Genomic DNA, 12,644 nt, shown 5'->3' with positions numbered 1-12,644 from the left:
AAGAGGAATTAAAAAGGAAATCAAGGCAGGAAGGAGTGTGCATTAGTGGAAGTGGGGTTGGGTGGCTCCTGCAGTAAATTATTGATGTGTTCCCCCAGAAATAATGAAATTAGTGTGTTGGAGGGAATATTTGATAGAGGGGTGTCAAACTGGTGGCCCGTGGGACGCATGCAGCCCCCAAGGTAATTTTTTGTGGCCCACGATGCTCTGAAATAAAATGTAACTAGGGAATTATGTATATGGTATTGTCTCGATCACCTCTTCGCGCTATTTTCTTCATAACAATTTTTTTCTATTTTAAGGCATTTGGGCCACAAAATACTAACTCGGGGCTGCATGTGGCCCATGGGCCACTAAGTTGACACCGCTAGTTTATAATACTATGGGCAGGGTCAAGGGAACCTGAAAGTGCTGCTGAAGAACTCAAGGATGGAAATTCGTGGAAACTGTGTGCACCCCGAGGTCGGTGAAGTGGCAGGTTCTCAGAGACCTAGCACATACTGTTCTGGGATCTCCTTTACCGAAGAGGGGCACAAACTATAGCTATAAAATTATGTATGGCTGTATTTATATACTAGGGTAAGTAAAAATATTGTATGGAAGGTTCCAGGTCATAGCGTTGCATGGATTTATCCCAAACAGAGCTTGCTTGAACATGCCTTTGAGATCAGTGGATGCCTATAGACAGGTTTGCTTTCAGTAATACACTTGTCTGGGTCTTATTCAAATGTTTTAAGGGAAAAAAAGAGATTCAATCGAAGCAGTCACTTCAGGGACCAGAGAATTTGCTCTCAAACCACTAAACTGACTGCTATCGAGTCAATCCTGACTCAGAGAAACCCTGTAGGACACGTTGGAAATGGCCCCTATGAGTTTCCAAGCCTGCAACTGGTTATGAGAGTGGAAGGCCCTGGGCCGCATACGTTCAAGTCAGAGGTCAGCTCCAAAGGTTATGACAACCGCTTTTGAGGAGTCTAATCGGGTCATCTTGATCGTTCCCATCCCCCAACCCCGCCCAAAGAACACAGGATGATTATGGGGCTTCTTAGGAGGAGGGTTTAAGAGAGTTGAGAACTTTTTTTGGTGAGCAAAAGGCCAGAGAAGTGCTGAGGAATTGTTGTCCATCATGACAACGCACCTGTTCATTCTTTGATGATACGAAGCGCGAAGCAAGGGGGTTTTACTGAGAAACCTTATCTAATTCACCTTACCACCCTGATCATGCCCCTTCAAGCTTCTTTCTGTTCCCCAAACTCAGAGAACATTTAAAGGACTGCAATTTGAGTCCCTTGAAGATTCCCAAACGGCCATTTCACTCTCATATAATTAGGGCCTATACTGGGACCAACGGAATGACCCTTTACCAAATGAAGTTTCTGGAAGCTGAAGCTTCGTTAACTTTATAGGAAGTGTGTTCCTCCCGTAGCTAGAAGGATCAACAGTTACCAGACCCTGAGAAGAACTGTGCGCATAGGAGAAGGCTGCTGGGCAGAAGTTATGACCTCCATGGGTTAAGTCCCGCCCACTACATACATCATTCGGCTGTCTCCTAGGGAGTAGGAGCTTATGAAATGAATAACCCATCCTCTTACTTATTCCACTCCCTGACTTGCGCTTGTCGCCCTCTGGCTGAACTCAATTAGACACTGTAGATCAAGGGTGTCTGTGGGTTTAATTCTTGTAGGTCAGCCTCTGGGGTCCAGAACAAAGTGGAGGAAGGTTAAAGGTGGTTCTAGAGTGACAAATACACATATCTGGCACAGTGACCAAGAAGAGTACACAAGAATAAAACAGCTCCGATTAATGCACTGAGCAAAGGGAAGAGGGGTAGAACAGTGGCCACATTCTCGGAGTGCTTACCCAGAGCACCTACATGCCCGGGAACAGAGTGCAGGAGCAAGTACCGAGAAGAAGAGTGTAGCTCAGAACCGATGGAGTGGTGGAGACGGTGGAGTGGTGGTGATTGAACAAAGATGAGGGAAGTTAAAGTTAGATCAAATAAGTTAGATCAATAAGGTAGGCAGGGTTTGGGGGGCTGGGATAAAGCCCACCTGGAGAGGAAATGAGGATTAAATTGGTGAAATCGACAAGGTCATTATCACGAGTTATTAAGATCCTGGTGGTGCAGCAGTTCAATGCTTAACTGCAAACCCACAAGGTCGGTGGTTCAAAGTCACTCCGCGGTCCTATGGAAGAAAGACTTGTCGGTTATTGTCTGCAAAGAGTACAGATAAGAACATCCAATGGGACAGTTGCCCTGTCACAGAAACACCCTATCTGGCAGTTTTCCTCTGCACATGAGGTCAGGAACTTGTTGCAATTGACGTGTTGGTTCACAACAGCAACACCCCACATTAGAGACTGCTGTAGTGTTTGGTTCCTTTGGAATCCCTTTAGCTGTCATCGCTTTCTTCTATGTTATTCTTACATATTGAAAGTTTAATTTTGCTTTGAACTTGGAGAAATGGCCATTTAAAAATAGACTCCTACAAACAATGTCAGGGTAGCAATGGGAGCTTGCTGATGGGACAGCTGCAAATCTGCGAACAGACTGCTTTGATCAGCCCCTTGCCTTGTGTGGATGAAAGGCCATTTTTTCACAGTTGTCGAAATGTCAGTTCCTGGTAAAGGCGTGAACTTGCTCTCTCTCTCTCTGGGACCAGGGAAATCAGTTTCTTTATTCCAAGGTGTGGAGAATTGGGGGGAAGACTAGTGGTGGCAAGGAGATGATCTTAAGCCACACGAATGCTAAAAGGGATATTCAATTAGTAACCAGTTGCCAATGAGTTGATCCCTACTCATGCTGACCCCATATGTGTCTGAGTGAAATTGTGTGCCATGTGATATGTAATGGTTCATACTTTGGAAGTTTGCCAGATCTTTCTTCTGAGGCGCCTCTGGGTGGACTGAAACACCCTAAGTTTCACTCCCTAGCCAGGTATGTGAATTGTTTGCACTACCCAAGTGAGAGGTAAAATTCCACTGCCCTTGTGACCCATGCAACCTCCTAGGGTAGAGTAGAACTCCTCCATAGGATTTCAGAAGCTGTCAATGCTTACAGGAGCAGCCATCCTGAACTTCTCCCATGGAGCAACACAGCAGTGTGGTTATCTGAAGATCCTCACCTGCCATCAGCTGGCATTTCGGTCACATCAAGCAGTATTGTACAATTGCTACCACAATCAGTTTAAAAACATTATTTTCCTTCTTGAACTCCTTGACACCAGCTCCCTATTACCACCCTCCCCTACCACAGTATACAAGTCCCCCCTCTTCTCCCACCCCCCTACCCGCCAAAACCCTATTCTACTTGCTCTCCCTACAGGTTCACTAATCCTGGGGTTCATATACTCAAAAATAGGAAAACATATACAGTAGAACCTCAGTACTCGACCGAATCAGTACTCGATCTAATTGGATTTTGACACAAAATGTTGAGAAAATTTTGCATCAGAGCTCAAACAAAACATCGGTATCCGACCCGACACATGTGGTTTGTGTAAACAAAAGCAGTTGGTGTTTCGGTCACTGGGTGTTAGTTGGCCTTGTTAGTATGCGTTGTTTAAACCTTTTGCGACTGTGTTCCACTTGTTTTACTATAGTTTTCTTAGTTTTGTGGCTTTTGTACTGTTTTTAGATAAAAACACACATGGGTCCTAAGAAAGAGTTTTCTGAAAAGGGTCATCATGGAAAGGACCTGGCTAGCCATGGTGTGTGCGTCTGGGTGGACCAGAGAAGCAAACCCACGGACACACGTGTGTGTAAGAAAGAGCACAAGAGCAACTGAACATTGAGAAACCATCCCAGCCCAGTCCAGATCAAGCCCAAAAGTCCAATAGTAGCCCATTTGTGCGATACCAATCTATAAAGTCCTCTTCAGACGCACAAAATACAGGCAGTGACGCCGAATGTAGAAGGTCACAGGGCAGTGGGTAGAAAGTCCTTGGATCCAGTGGCATTGGAAGCATCTCAGTGCTGGCAGGGGTCTCTGCATCAGGGTGGGTCCATGTGTCTTGTCAGCTGCTATGTCTCCCAGGGAGTGTCAGAGAGTGAAGTTTCTCCCGCATCCAAGGAGGAAGTACCAGATTTCCCAGAATTCTCAGAAGACCATGCCCACACAGAGGCCTCATTGGCTATTTCCAGATTGACAGTCTAGACTCCACCCCTACACTCTTAATCCTTAAATTGACACCAGATTAGATAACTACTACACATGTTATTGACATTGTTGATGATAATTTAGTAAAGTTTTTTTAGAAAACAGTTAAGGAAATGTCAATAGCCGACTACACCAGACAGATTTTTCTTTTCTTTCTTTTTTAAAGAAAGCCAACCAGGTCCTAGTGAAAAAAGGCAAAGAAGGGGAAAAACTCCTGAAAAGCAGCTACCAGTTGATTGATGGAAGGAGATTCCCTTCTAAACAATGACTCTCTGTCCATCCCTCCTCTCCACATCCGTGCCCACAGATCCAGATCCTCATCCGTCTCAAGGTACGGGCCACACTGTAGTTGTTAAAAACTCTTTTAATGTTGTGTTTCTTATTTAAATTATATTATTTAACTCTGAACTTACTTTGAAATTTCTGTGCACTGTTTTTTATAAAAAGGCAAGTTTAGGGCAAAAACTTGGTGGTCGAAACAGATTCATCTGTTTTCTGTTATTATGGAAAAAATTGATTTGGAACTTGATGCATCCTATCTCGATGTTCCTTCTAGAATGAATTAGTGTTGAGGTCCGAGGTTCTACTGTAACAAAAATTCAAGAGGATGACCCAGAATGACATGACACATCAGCTATAACCCCCCACATGAACAAACAAAACCCTAAATACAGAAAACGTTGAAAACCAGGTCAGGCCGAACATGCATCAGAAGGGGGTCACCTGACAAGGTTTTAATCATTCAGTTCAAGTTTATCTTTTTGATCTTCGGTATTCATCTCTCCAGTGCACTCTGTGTAGTAACCACTTTCCTACCATCCCCCATTGCGGATACAGGGAAATCACAGGAAGCTTATTTCTTACTTAGATCCCACAAATGTATCTTGGGCTCTCCTTGTCACCCATAGCCTTCTGCAGACTGGAGTCTCACAGTGTAGGTGCTGATACTATTCCCTCCTTCTATAAGTTTTCATTTTTATCAGAGTTATAAATGCATATGAATTAAAGAGTCACTGTTTAATAAAGTTTATTAATACAAGTAATAAACATTTTTCTTATATTGCTACGATTTTCCTTCATTAGTTGTATGCCATATCTACTTTCTAGCTTCATGGGATGTGGAGAACTTCATTCTTTTTCTTCAGTTTACTCTTATAACACACAAACATTTTAATTTTAAACAAATTTAGTCACTTGTAAAAGTGGTAAAAGGTACATTTTTCTTCAGAATTCAAATCTTAAGTTGTAAAATGCATTTTTATTGAGCATAATATATTTAACTCACCTATTTGGGAAGTATGTACTCTGCTCAGGAGGTTATCCTACTGATGATTATTTCCTCAAATCAGGTAGGGCGTGAAGTGCTCACTTTGTTCATTTGTTCTATTCCAATAACTTCTCCAGAAGCAATGCTATTTCAACTTTGTCAGGAGGGAAAAAGGAGAAAGCTATCCATTCACCTTACTATTCCTTTCAGAATTTGAATATTCAATAGTACTCCCTTGAGACTTAGAAAAAAGACCAGGATTTCTACTTCTGTAAAGAGTTTCAGTCTTGAAAACTCCCAGGGACAGTTCTGTCCTGTCCGACAGGGTCACTACGAGTCAAATCAACTTGATGGCAGGGAGTTGGGTTTCGGGATTCATGAGGCTATAAAGTGTAACCAGAAAATCTTCTCTGCTTGAGGGCTTTCTCTGGCTAGCATGTATGAAAAGTCCCAGTAAAAAGCTCTCAACCAACGACAACTGGCAATTGGTGGAGAAATGCCTCACTTCCCTCATGCCTTTCAAGTGCATGCTGTAAACTGCTCCCAGAATTCCTCAGTGTGACTGATGCACAGTTCTTCACAACAGTCACGTGCTTAATCATGCATGTAATTGTTTTCCCCCTTTCTGCCTTATTTGTCCTTTCCAATATTTCCTGGAATCACTTAACAAATACACTGCTTACTCTCACACCCTTTATCCTGGGATTTGCTCTTGGGGAAATCCTACCTAAGACAAGAACTACACACACACACACACACACACACACACACACACACACTCATATATATATATATATATATATATATATATATATATATATATGACATGGGATAATTCTGGTTACTTGAATCAACACATCCTCTGACCATGTTTAATATTTTCATAAGACAAATAAATGAAACATCTCAAACTAACTTCTGATATCCATTTCAAATAGCATTAAGGTTCGTCAGAATAATAGAAACATTTTCATAGTTATGGCAATTACTTGGACTACACATGGACTCTGCCGAGGGATGTTCTGGATTTGGGTCCTGACTCTATCACTTTCTACTTGTATCTTTGTGCAAGCTTCTTATCCTCATGATGCCTCTCATTTTTTTGCCTGTAAAACACAATGATACGCTCTGCCCGAATGCTCGTTAGAAGCTCGAATGAATTAAATGTGCTCAGAAGAGTGCCTGGTGTGTAATAAGTGACATGTAAGTGTTCATGGGAAACTTGTACCTAGTTCTTAAATAGAACTAAAGGATACAATGTGGTTTAAAATTAGGAAAGGTATACGTCAGGGTCATATCCTTTCATGATACTTCTTTGGTCAAACGCTGAGCAAATAATGCTAGATGATGAGTCCCTCCAATTGGGATGTGCTCATAATATGGCGCGAGAAGTGCGTCCTCAAAGTACATGCCTTAATGAGGGTGAGAAACAAAGCTTTCTGGACCTTCACCTTCTGAGAGGAAATAGCTGAAATGATTCATTGTCAGTATGAATCTAGGAAACTTGGAAATTGTTAAAAATGAACTGGAATGCATACATATTGATAACCTGGGACTGTGGTTGGGTCATTTTGATGCTCACTACATCAGGAATTCAAGAGGAATGATGTCACAGTCATAAAAAATAAAACAAAACAAAAAACACCTTTCAAGATTTCTCTGGAAGCAAATGCTGTCTATGATAGGATGCTATCTATATGCCTACAAAGAAGAGCTGCTAATAGAACCGGTGCTCTATTGACATAACAGCTACTAAAACCACCGAGGAAGAAAGTCTAAGAAGTCTGCCAACTTTTTCACTCTGAACTACTGAAACTTGCTTTTGATTGGAATGGGAACGTTGCAAGCAAAGAAGAAGGCTCAGTGGTTGGGAAGTAAGGCTATGGAGATAGAAGTGAGGCTCATAAAGGGTGACCTTCCATGTGGACCTTGCCAGTCTGGAATCAAACTGACTACGTGTGTGGGAAGGGTGGAAAATCTCAGTGTCATCAGCCAAAACAAGGCCAGCAATTACTCACAGTTTCAGGTTGAAGCTGAAGAAAATAAAAACAAGTCCAGGACCTTAGGTACATTTCATTTGAATTTCGAGATCATCTGAAGAACAGATTTGATATAATGAACTGTGATGACAGACCTGATAAAGTATGGGATGACAGCAACATCCTACATGAAGGAAGCAAAAACTTATTAGAAAGACTGCAAAGACAAGGGTGGAGGCCAGAAGAGACTCTGACATTGCTCTTGCGCGCAGTAGCCAAAGCAAATGAAAGGAACGGTGACACGGGAGAGCGGAACAGACAAGGGACAGCTCAAGACGACAAAAGGAAACATGCAAAGAGAAACCAAGCTCATGGCCACCAAGTGGATGCCAACTCCTCGTGACCGCCCCGTGAGCTTCCGAGACTGGAATGCTGACTGAGGAGAGAGCCCTGGAGTGCTCTCACAGAGCCGCTGGTGGTTTCAAACTGCCAACCGTGCAGATCACAGCCCAGCGTGTGACCACTATGCAGACCAGGGCTCCTGGGAAAAGACTAGGAGTTAGAATAGGCTCAGCATATGTCAGGCTAAAAGAACAAAAGAAGAAAAAATTCAAGCCCTGAGTTGCAATCTGGAAGGATTATCTGGGCAAAATAATGGACGATTCAGGAAGCATCATGGAAATATGGAAAGACTACCCAGAGTCACTGTACCAAAAGAACTGGTTGATATTCAACCTCTTGGGCAAATGTATTTTGACCTATTTGAAGTGCTGGAGAGCACAGATGTCACTCCGAGGACTTAAGATATGACTGACCCAAACCGTGGTATTTTCAATTGCCTCAGATGCACATGATGGCTGGACAATGAGTAAGTGAGATGGGAGAGGAATTGATGTATTTGAGTTATGATGTTGGTGAAGAATATTGAAAGTACCATGAGCTGCTAGAAGAACAAATAGCTCTGTATTTAGACTTCTACAAATGCCCTTTGCCTCCTAGTTCTTTCCTCTATTTCCCTTTTCTTTCCTCTTGCCCCACTTTCATGCTCAGCCTTCATTCCCTTCATTCAGGATTCCGTAGTTCCTCGCAGCTACATTGCTCTCGATTAAGCCCCACCAGGCATCCTATGCTCTCCTCACCATCTATTGTAGATATCTTGTTCTCTTGTCTCTGGGTTGTTGGCAGCCCCCTTCCTTCCACCCCTCCCCCACTGTCATGCCCCACCCCCCGGCCATCAATTCCATTGTCAGATGATTTATATCGCTTATCTTATCTAGATAGACATGCAAAAATAATAATAATCACAAAAACAAACAAAGCAAAACAAAAGCCAACAACAGCAACAACAAAAAAAGAAAGCCTATAAATAGTTCCAGGGCTGTTTGTTGACCTTTATGAGTGTTTCCTGGTCAAGTCTGATGGGGTGCCATGGCCTGGCCCCAAAGTCTATTTTTATTATTTCTCGGGGACTTCGTTGCTTTGCTCCTGTTGCTGCTGTCTTGCAGTCCCTTTGTGTTTCCCCCCAGTGTGGTGGGGTCAGATCAGGCACAATTCCCACATGATGTCTCCAGTGTTGTCCTCCATAGTTCTATGGACCAGTGAAGGACATTGCAGTGTGTGTGTGTGTGTGTGTGTGTGTGTGTGTGCAACCCTATGGTCCTCTCTGTGCACTGGCTTCTCTGAGCAGGAATATTGTACTCAAAGCTTGCTGGGCCAGGATGTGTTCCACTCTCTTTCCTTCCCTCTTAGGTTGTTCCTGTGTGCTCTGATCAGATGCACATGTACATATGTAATTATATTTATATATGATGATAGGGAAATAGCTACATGTACACATATTTATATGTTAAGTATTAAGGTAGCAGATGGACTTTGGGCCTCTACTCGAGTACTCCCTCAATGTAAGAACACTTTGTTTTAATAACCTGGCATTCTGTGGTGCTCACCTTCCTGACACGATCACTGAGGACAAAAATGGGTGCTTAAAAATGTGGTGAAGAAAGCTGCTGGTGTCCAGCTATCAAAAGATATAGTGTCTGGGAGTTTAAATACCTTAAGATAAACAAGAGGTCATCTAGTTGAGAAACAACAAAGCCCACACAAAAGAAGTACACCAACCTATGTGATCATGAGGTGTTGATGGGATCAGGTATCAGGCATCAAAGATCCAGAACAAAAAAATTATACCTATGAATGAGGGGAAGGGCAGAGTGGAAAACCAAATCCCATCTGTAGACAATTGAACATTCCCTCACAGAAGGGTCAGAAGGAAGAGACAAGCCAGTCAGTATGCAGAATAGCACCAATGAAACACAACTTTCCTCTAGTTATTTAATGCTTCCCCACCCCCACCCCCACCCTTATGATCTCAATTCTACTTTACAAATTCGCCTAGACCACAGCATGTACACTGGTAAGAGATAAGAGCTTGCAATACAGGGAATTAGGACAGATAAATCCTTCGGGACCAATAATGAGAGTAGTGATACCAGGAAGGTGAGGGGAAGGTGGGGGACAGAAAGGGCCAACCGATTACAATGATCTACATTTAAACCCCTTCCCAGGGGGACAGAAAACGGAAGGGTGAAGGGCAAAGGGAGACAGCAGTCGGTGTAAGACATGAACAAATAATCTATAAATTATCAAGGGTTCATGAGGGAGGAAGGGAGTGGGGAGGAAATGAGCTGATACCAAGGGCTCAAGTTGAAAGAAAATGTTTTGAAAATGATGATGGCAACATATATACAAATGTGCTTGGCACAATGGATATATGGATGGATTGTGATAAGAGCTGTAAGAGCCCTCAACAAAATGATTTTAAAAACCCATAAAGAACAAACATCTGTCTTGGAAGAAGGGTATCCAGAATGTTCCTTTGAAGTGAGGCTGGTGAGACTGTCTTGTACTTTGGACAGCTTACCGGAGAGATCGGTCCTGAAGGAGGGATATCGTGCTTAGTAAAGAAGAGGGTCAGTGGAAAGAGGAAGACCTTGGAAGACAGGGATTGACGCAGCACTTGCACAATGGACTGAAGCATACATGTCAGGCTGGTGCAGGGCGGGCGGCGTTTCCTTCTGGTGCACATAGTGCTGACTTAGTGACGGCCCCTGCCAACAACGTCAGGGTGAGCTAAGGCTGCACTTTCCCCAAGTAGGCCATTGCATTAAAAATTATTTTACTTTAATAATGCATTCATTTCCATATTAATTATACATTTTAAACCAGAGCACAATTATGTTCCAGCTTCATGAGCTGTTCGTCTTTAATGAGTACTGAGTTAATTAGCAAGACCTGTCTTTTTGGGCTCTGCATCTGTTCTGCAACATTCAGTTCAGGAGTCATTATTTTAAGACAGCAATTCTCTTTTTCAAAAATATTTGGAGAAGAAAATGAATAATTACTCTGTTACAATACACCACTAAGTTTCAAAGTGCAAAAAAATTGGAAAATATGCATGAAGGCATGGATATCCTTGAGAAGTGACTCCATATTTCATTATGCATAGGAAATATTTTCTTGCTTATTGAATCCATGTATTTCATTATTTTTCTTCTAAGAAAGAACTATTTTAGTTGGTTTTTAGAATACCTATATGTATCTTTCTTTTGTACCCTGAATATCAATCTGATTCTACTTTTGTATTAAAGTTATAAATTATCCATATTTTCTCCCATTCTCAGAAGTACTAGTTCTCAGTATCTATATGAGACCATCGTTGGTTTAAATAATCATAACTGCATTAATAATGACCTTGTAGGGTCTTATTGGTCTTGCATTGTAATCTGTCAATACCAGGGGTTCCCAAAAAATGGTCCATTGGAATGGCTGCATCAGAACATCTAATGAACCTCTATAATGTACATACACATAATAACATGCATTATATAGATATGAATACACATATGATTGAGCTTCAAATGGTTCATAGATGAATGGAATGAAACACTGGTGGAATGTTTCCATGAGCATTTTGAAGACCTGGTATGTCACGTATGCACACATCCAATGTGAACGATTAGAGATGCTGATACCGTAATTACGGTCTAGGTACTGTTGGGTGTGGGCTAGTAGGTTGCAACTCACAGCAGCCCCTATGTACAACAGAACAAAACACGGCCTCGTTGTGCACCATCCTCACAACCGTGGCTGTATCTGAGTACACTGCTGCAACCACTGCGTCGATCCATCTCATAAGGGCCTTTGCTTGTTCTCTGACCCTACCCTTTACCAAGCATGACGTCCTTCTCTACGGACTGATCCCTCCTGAAAACTAGGATCAGTATGTTTTGCAAGTTCCTGGGGGGCAGTGCTGTCCTGAATAGAACTAGGATTGAGACTACGTCCAGTGGTTTATTGTAATTTCAAACTGACCCTATAACTTTGCTAACGTAATTTTCTCCATGTCTGTCCCTGTCACTGTAATGCTTCTGTGGCAGCCGTGTAGTGTAGCAATTCTCCACCAGTAGTCGCATGTCCTTCCTATAGCCTAGTCACTCCCACCTTTTGTGCTTTATGTCACCCCATGCTATACTTTATTCTAGAGCGATTTAAGCATATGTTTTATTTGCTATATTAGATTATGAACGCCTGGGGATAAGTACCTGTCTGATGTCTAAATGTGCCTCAGTTTTGACTTCTAGCACAGTATCTTTCATGGAGTAGACATTTAATACATTTTTGATAAAGATCATTTATAGCCAGTCTCCACAAGTCTAGTCTCCTCTCTCACATATTTTTCACCCTGAACAGGAAACTTTTCCCCGATATTTATGAAACACCTGGTACTTTCTTTAAAGTATTAGTTTTCTAAAATTTTATGTAATAACACACCAAATATTAGTCAATGAAGAAACAAAGTGAGGACTTCTACTATCGGATATTATACAAATCAAGAAGGAAAGAGCATATCACAAGAAGAACAGAGTGTAAGGTACAAGTGGAAACAGATTGAAGGAAGTCAGGAGGAACCTGGTAGGGGATTACTAGCGTTCCCAAATGGGCAATGAAGGAGGGGTTAATAAAGGATTTTCCAACAAAGGAGTAGGACATTTGGGGACAATTCACAAGACCTGGTTGAAAAGTAAAGGTAACACTTTGATACCCGAAGTGTCCTGGACCCAAGCCAGGATATTTTTAATCGCCTCCTGACAAAAGAGTTGAAGCGTATGAAGTACAGTGTTAGCGAAGACTGTTGAGAACATACCAGGCATTGTCAGAAGAACGTGCACATTTGTCTTCA

Source organism: Tenrec ecaudatus, chromosome 4, assembly GCF_050624435.1.
Source record: "Tenrec ecaudatus isolate mTenEca1 chromosome 4, mTenEca1.hap1, whole genome shotgun sequence".
Taxonomy (NCBI): Eukaryota; Metazoa; Chordata; class Mammalia; order Afrosoricida; family Tenrecidae; genus Tenrec; species Tenrec ecaudatus.
Note: the sequence above shows the minus strand (reverse complement) of the source record.